General features: G+C 49.0%; 1 pseudogene; it reads left to right on the forward strand.

Moving 5' to 3' along the window:
• The first annotated feature begins 394 nt into the window (after positions 1-394).
• On the forward strand, positions 395-2,321 carry LOC125533240 (annotated as a pseudogene).
• The last annotated feature ends 5,707 nt before the right edge of the window (positions 2,322-8,028 follow it).

Raw genomic sequence — 8,028 nt, forward strand, 5'->3', positions numbered from 1 at the left:
GGCCTTTTCGGAATATATATAATATTGAAATTAGAACTCCTCAACTTTTCTTTTTCTTTTTGCTTGGGTAAATCTTGACGTCGGATTTCTAATCATGGTAGATTGAACGTTTTTTATGACAAATTATACTGCCGCGGGGATGGCAATTTTATCACATAATTTGTCATCTCACACGTATTGGATTTGCCATGCTAAAAATCTGGGGTTCAATTTGTAACGAAGGGTTTTTCACCAATTCTGGGGGGGTGGGGGTGGGGGGTGGGGGCATGCTGTTCCAGTCGTGTGAGTGTTTTCGGCTTTTTGTTTTGATTGGGATGAGAAATGGGGAGGTGCTGAGCATGCTTATTATAGGCGGGCGGAGAGGGAGAGCGGCGTTGCCATCCTGAAAAAGCTCATGGCCGCTCGAATTAAGAAGGGAGCAGGCAGGCAGAGAGACGTAGGTAACAATGGCGTGGGCGTGGCGACCTCACATCTCTAATACCGCGTGGACAGGACAAGGCTCAAGGTAGGGGCCGGAGAAGAAGATGCAAGGCGGGCATGCACCAAAACAATTTACAAGGACGATCATTTGACAAGTTGCCGGCCATTACGTCGCCGCGCCGCCGGTTGTGGGTTGGCGGCGGTGGTGCTCCTCCCTCCCGGCTTGCCTCGACGCCGCCTTCCCGGACCCCGGATGTGGTGGGGTCGTCGTCGACGCGGGGGGCGCCATGGGGAGGGCAGCAGTGCTACTCCCGGTGACGGCGCCGGGTAGGTGCCGGAAGTCCCCGGTAAGGCCGCGGCGCGAGCACTACCGAGCCATTGCGGCAAGGACCTAGGCCCGGCACCAGGCGGATGGCGGCCAGCAGCAGCAGGCGGCAGCTGGCCGGCGTCGGACATGCCGATCTTTTGGCTGGCCACGAGCTGGGAGCGGCACCGGCCCTGTCCACGTTCGAGCTGCCGATGCAGAGCGCCCTGGACTCCATGGACGTGGGCATGTACCTGGTGACGGTGCACTTCGGCACGCCCGCGGTGGCCTACAGCATGGCCCTGGACACCGCCAACGACCTGACCTGGCTCAACTGCCGCCTCCGCGGCCACCGGCGGCACAGGGACAGGGACAGGGCCAACGCCAACGCCAAGACCATGTCCCTGGAGCAGGCGCTGGAGCCACCCTTGGTGAAAGAAGACCTGGTACCGTCCGGCTCGGTCGTCGTCGTGGCGGCGGTACCGGTGCTCCATGCGGGACAGCTGCGCCCGTTTCCCGCACGTTGCGTGCAAGACGCCCAACCACAACGAGTCGTGCAGCTACCACCAGCACCTGCAGGACGGCACGGAGACCCGCGGCATCTTCGGGCGCGAGACGGCGACGGTGGCGGTGTCGGGGGGGCGGCAGGCGCGGCTGCCGGGGCTGGTGCTGGGCTGCTCCACCTTCGAGTCCGGCGGGACCGTGGACGCGCACGACGGCGTGCTCACGCTGGGCAACGACAAAGTGTCCTTCGGCAGGATCGCCGGGAAGAGCTTCCAGGGCCTCTTCTCCTTCTGCCTGCTGGCGACGCACAGCGGCCGCGACGCCTTCAGCTACCTCACCTTCGGGCCCAACCCAGCCATGGAGGCCGGCGGCGGGGCCGGGTTCGGCGAGACGGACATCGTGTACGTGCAGAACGCGCCGTCCTTGGGCGTGCAGGTCACGGCCGTGTTCGTCAACGGGCAGCGCCTCAACATCCCGCCCGAGGTGTGGAACTACCGCATCAACGGCGGGCTCAACCTGGACACGGGCACCTCCGTGACGTCGCTGCTGGAGCCGGCGTACAGCGTGGTCACGCGGGCGCTCGCCACCCTCCTAGACCCAAAGCTGGACAAGGCGGCGGAGGAGGTGATCCCGTTCGAGCACTGCTACAAGTGGGACGGCAAGAACCCGGCGCCGGAAGCCATCGTGCCGAAGCTGGAGCTGGTGTTGATGGGCGGCGCGAGGCTGGAGCCGAGCCCCAAAGGCGTGCTCATGCCGGAGGTGGTGCCCGGGGTCGCCTGCATCGGCTTCTTTAGACGGGAAGTGGGGCCCAACATCCTGGGCAACGTGCACATGCAAGAGCACATCTGGGAGTTCGACGACGTCAAGGGCAAGCTCCGGTTCAAGAAGGACAAGTGCACCACCCACATTAACATTCCTCCTCCTAATGCCAATCCCAAACCCAATCCCAATCCCAATCCCACCAACAACTAACCATCTTCTCTGTATGTATGTATGTATGTATGTATGTATGTATGTATGCATGTATCATATCATTCACCTCTCATCTGTATGTATGTATGTAATCCGGAAACCGAATCTTTTCTGAATCCATTCCCCCTCTCCCTCGGCATCCCTAGTCGGTGCAGAGTCCGGAACAACTGAAATATTCTTTCAATTTTTAAGATAAAACTTAATTTGTACGAGGTCCTCCCCCTAGTGATGCAAAAAAAAAAACCGACGTCTAGCTCCGCCGGCCTTCGCCAATGGCATGCCCGAATGGCGTCTAGCCTACCTACGACCACACACATGTGACTAGGTCAAAAAGATACCGGAATATGTCAACGAGAAAGAACAACAAAAAAACCGGTAACAAGGAGACCGATATACCGAGCATGAGAATGACTCAAGAGGATATCGATATATCTCACCTCGGGTCTTGTAAAGTATCACAAAGCAATGGGAATAGCATATGATAACCACAGGTTCACTCGAATATCATTTGTGTATTATAGGGATCAATACGGATATCTACGGTGCCGCTATTGATCATTGAACGAAAGCGTGTTTCGTTCATGTCTATGTTTTACCGAACCTACAGGGTCATAAAGGGATTCGCGATTTGATGACTGTTATTGGAGTAAGAGTTATGAAAAAAAATCACGAAATAGTTTCAGGAATATTAGGAATAGTTTCGAGAGAAACCGAATGCGTTCCGGTGATACCGGACGAGTTTCAGGGTTTACCGGGTAATACCGGAAATTGATATATAGGTGAAAAATGTTTATGAAGATATTAAATTAAAAATAAAAGGTTCTAATAATTTAATATCAATGTGCCAAAGAAAATACTAAAAGGCCTAGTGGTGGAGAGTTATTGGCCCTAGGGCCCAATGGCATATGTGGCGCCATAGACTTCGCCGTTTCGGAGAGTGAAAAAAGTCATTTTTCCAAAATGCTCAAAACTAAGATCTAATACCAGAAATGCATACGAATCCAACAAGCCCAAAAATATCAAATTCTGAGTTTGTATGAACAAGAGGAAGGCGGCCAATTTACCAAAGGGTCTGTCTAAGTCTTAGTCGACTGAGACTTCGCTATGTCTCTGTCAAATGACGTCATCTTGTACGTATGGTCCTGTTTGATCGTAGTTTCTGATCGCTGGCTTATGATGTTTGCTTGTTGGGCTTGCTTGTGGGCTCGGTGTCCTTTGTCTGCTGTTTTCTATGATGGGCTTCACTGGTTTGGGCTGGCTTGAATTTATATTTTATCTCTGTCAATTAACTGTTCATGCATCATTAATGTTTTTCAGGCTGTCGTGCATCGGCTGAGGTAAGATTAGTTGTTCGTGCAGCTTGTGCGTGTTGGTGTTGTGTTCTCTCTCTCTTTTTTTCTGTTTAAGTCTTTCTATTCTCCAGTTCCTTAAAAATAGAAATGACACGCATGCAAATTGCACATGGTAGACGGACATGCTACTGACATGTGTATAACCCCATTGGCACTATTTTCTAAAATGAAAAGGAATGTTAAGTTGCACATGGACAATGGACGTGCAATTGCGCATGGCAGGAGTACATGCAACTGTGTACGAACCACGCATGTGCTAATCGAGTGGCAACATTTTTCCCAAAAGAAGTCCAAAACACCACCATTTAGAAAAGGAAAATAACACAAATCCAAAACGGAAAAATAAAAATAGAAAGGAAAACAAATGGTAGAGAAATGAATAAAGAAAAGTAAATCGGGCCGCCCAAGCACTCAGCTCCCCGCCCCGCCCGCACCCTAGTTATACCCCGACTAATGTCGCTTTGAATTGCATGTGGACTACAACATATGCGCTCGCACACGGGGCGACGTGCAACTGGGTGGCATGTTTGAAAAATAAAAAAGAACACTATTTAGAATACATAAAAAAACCTACAAAAACAAAAATAAAATTAAAAGTAGAAAAATAGAAATAGTGGTAGACATGCAGTTGCGGTCGGGTGCGACACTTGCAGTTGCGGGCATGTTTCGGGCATGCAATTGTCCCGCCCCCTCTGTCGGCGCCCCCTCCGACAGAACAAAAAAGTCCAGTTGCGGTCCGGCTAGAAGACATGCAGTTGCGGTCGGGTGCGACACTTGCAGTTGCATGCCTAATATTGAACATGCAACTGGCCCGCCCCCTCTCCCGCCGCCCCCTCCGACAAAATAAAGGTCCAGTCGCAACCATGTTGGGGGACATGCAGTTGCGGCCGGGTGCGGCGCTTGTAGTTGTGGGGCTGTTGTCGGGCTTGCAACTGGCCCGCTCCTTCCGACACAACAACAAAATCAAGTTGCGGTCGGGTTACAAGACATGCAATTGCGGTCGGGTGCGACACTTGCAGTTGCATTCCTAGTGTCGGATATGCAACTGGCCCGCCCCCTCTCCCGCCGCCCCCTCCGACAAAACAAAGGTCCAATTGGAACCATGTTCGGGGACATGCAGTTGCGGTCGGGTGAGACGCTTGCAGTTGTAGGGATGTTGTCGAGCTTGTAAATGGCCCACCCTCTCCGACAGAACAAAAAAGTCCAGTTGCGGTCGGGTGCGACACTTGCAGTTGCGGGGCTGTTGTCGGGCTTGCAACTGATCTGCCGCCTCCAACAGAACAAAAAAGTCGAGTTGTGGTCGGGTTACAAGACATGCAGTTGCGGTCGGGTGCGACATTTGCAGTTGTATTCCTAGTGTCAGACATGCAACTGTCCCGCCCCCTCTCCCGCCGCCCCCTCCGACAAAACAAAGGTCCAATTGCAACCATGTTTGGGGACATGCAGTTGCGGTCGGGTCTGGCGCTTGCAGTTGCAGGGATGTTGTCAGGCTTGCAACTGGCCTGGCCCCTCTACCGGCGCCCCCTCCGACAGAACAAAAAAGTCTAGTTGTAGTCAGGCTAGAAGACATGTAATTGCGATTGGGTGTGACACTTGCAGTTGCATTCCTAGTGTCGGACATGCAACCGGCCCGCCCCCACTCTCGCCACCCCATCCGATAAAACAAAGGTCCAGTTGCAACCATGTTAGGGGACATGCAGTTGCGTTCGGGTGCGGCACTTGCAGCTGTGGCGATGTTGTCGGGCTTGCAACTAGCCCGCCCCCTCTACCGGTGCCCCTTCCAACAGAAAAAAAACTTTCAGTTGTGGTCGGGCTAGAAGACATGGAGTTGCGGTTGGGTGCGACACTTGTAGTTGCATTCCTAGTGTCGAACATGCAACTGTCTCTACTGGTCTCTAGTCGAACCACAAACATAGTAAAAAAAACTCAAACCAGAAACAAAGTCTAGTTGGCCGGTGACAAATATTTTTGAGAAGGAAAAAAGATAAGTTACTCGCCAGTGACATACATACAATTGTGTGTGGCCGATGTGCATGAAACTGTGTGTGGTCGATGGGAGTGTCGGCAATAATATTTTTGGAAAAAATGGTTGCGTATAGACACTGACAATAAAACATATAATTGCATGTGATTCGATGTACATGCAACTATGTGCGTTCGATGTCTGTGTAAACAAGTGACAATATGTTTTTAAATAATAATAGCAATAGAAAATAAAGAAAAAAGGAAACGAAAATGAGAACAAACCAAAGCGAACAACCCTATTAATCGCTCATGTCCCAGGCAACACGAGCACTAACAAAAAGTTCAGCCTAGAAGAAAGCCCAAAAAACAGACAAAGGAAAAGCCACACCACCCCTCACGGCCAGCCCATGGGGCATCTCTATCCAACACAAAGAAGAATAGAAGAGAAGGCAAGAAAAGAAAAAAGAAACAAGGCAGTGAGCCGGGGGCACAACTAAAACAGGCCGATACAACACAAGGAAACAGTGATCCTGAATGATCCTGAATCTTAAACAAAAAACGATGGAAGGTCAAGTACATCGATTGAGACTTCCTTAAAAATCAGTCGACTGGTTTTTAGCCCAACCGCACAAAAAACACCATAGAGTTGCACTCACGTTGAATACATGCAGTTGTTGTCGGGGGCGACACTTGTAGCTGCATGCCTAGTGGCATATATGCAACAAACCCTCCCCCTGACAAAGCACCACTAAGTTGCAGTAGAATTGAGGCCATGCAGTTGCCGTCGAGGACAGCACTTGCAATTGTGTATCGGCAGGCATGCAACCATTCCTTCCCCCAAAAAAAACACAGAGTTGTAAATCGGGGCAACAATTACAGTTGCATGCACAGTGGCATGCATGCAACTGCCCCTTCCCCAACAAAAATACCACATAGTTGTAGTCGGGTTGAAGATATGTAATTACCGTAGGGGAGATGTTTGCAGTTGCATGGTTAGTGACATGCATGCAAGTGCCCCTCCCGACTAAACACCACAAAATTTTAGTCGGAATACGACACTTGCAGTTATGTGCCTAGTGGCACAAAACAATTTTCCACTTCCCCGACAAAACTCCACATAGTTGCAGTCCCATTGAAGGCATGCTGTTACGTCGGGGTGTGAGACTCGCAGTTATGTGCCTAGTGATAAACATGCAACTATCCCCTCCCCCGACAAAGAACAATTGATTTACAGTCGGTGAAGTTAGGGAGATTGTCCAACCAGATGACAATGTTGTCAATTTTCAAAAATAAAAATGTGTTGATCAGTTAAGAAAATAAAAAAGAATAAGCTAACTAGAATCGTGCAAAAAAGGTTTGAAAAAAACAATAAAAAAGGAAAAAAGAAATGCAAGAGAAAAGGAGAAAATACAAACTGTAAAAAGAAATTCAAACATGACAAGGAACATAGACGAAATAATCATTTAAAATACTTGAAATTAAATAAAATATTTAAAAAGATTCTCAACCGCATCCCCACCCCCTCTTTGGACGGTTTGTTTCCCCGTTGAAAAATTAAGCCCAAAACTAGACAAAAAAGAAACCTCTCAAGCCCAGCGCGCATATTTGGCAAACACGAGAGAAAAGAAACAACAAAAGAAAAGGAAATTGGCCCATCGCACACCTAAGCAATCGATTTCAATATAAGACAGACATAGCTACATAGATCTTGAAGCAACAATGATCTAACGGCCAAGGAGTCGACTGAGTTTTAACAGTCCTGTATGAACCTAAACTGAGAAAAAATAAAATGAAAAATAAATAAATAATAAAAATAATGATAGAAAATAAAAAAAGTCAGGGCCTATGAACTGCTACTAACTGAATGAAGAACAAAAAGACACACACAAGTCACTTCACTCTACCTGTTCGTTCCCATCCTGTAGAAAAAAAATCAAAAAGAAAAAAAGAAACGGACCTAAACCTTGTAGAACAACTGGCAAAATAAAGCCCAACACACAAAGAAAAAGGACCTCTGCCCAGCCGACCACCTGAAGCCTGCCCCGACGGAAAAAATAAAGACAAAAAAACAGACCCACCCAATTCGTTCTCTATGTGGGCTGATATACAGGAAACAACAGGGTTGCACGGATCCTAAAGCAACACAAAGATCTAAGGGTCAACAAATTGATTGAGACTTCACTAAAAATCAATCGACTGGTTTTTAGCAAAGCCGTTTACCAAATAGGGCCATGGCAAAATATGGTGTATCATATGACCACATGGTCGTATGGAAGTAAATCAAGTCCGAAAATTGCCTCTTCAAACGGGATTCTTCATCGATTTTGTCCCCTTTCATTCCTACGGCTTCCTTAGCCTAAGGGATGTTTTGAGAGAGGATAAGGCTCACCTAGAGCCCTTGGTTATGGGAAAGCTCTTATAGATAGATACACCTTCAAACTTAGCCGTCGCATCACTGAAATTCATCAAGCTTCATCTCCACGTCCAGCCGTCGTCCACATCCAGAACACC

The sequence above is a fragment of the Triticum urartu genome, chromosome 1, assembly GCF_003073215.2.
Source record: "Triticum urartu cultivar G1812 chromosome 1, Tu2.1, whole genome shotgun sequence".
NCBI classification, from domain to species: domain Eukaryota; kingdom Viridiplantae; phylum Streptophyta; class Magnoliopsida; order Poales; family Poaceae; genus Triticum; species Triticum urartu.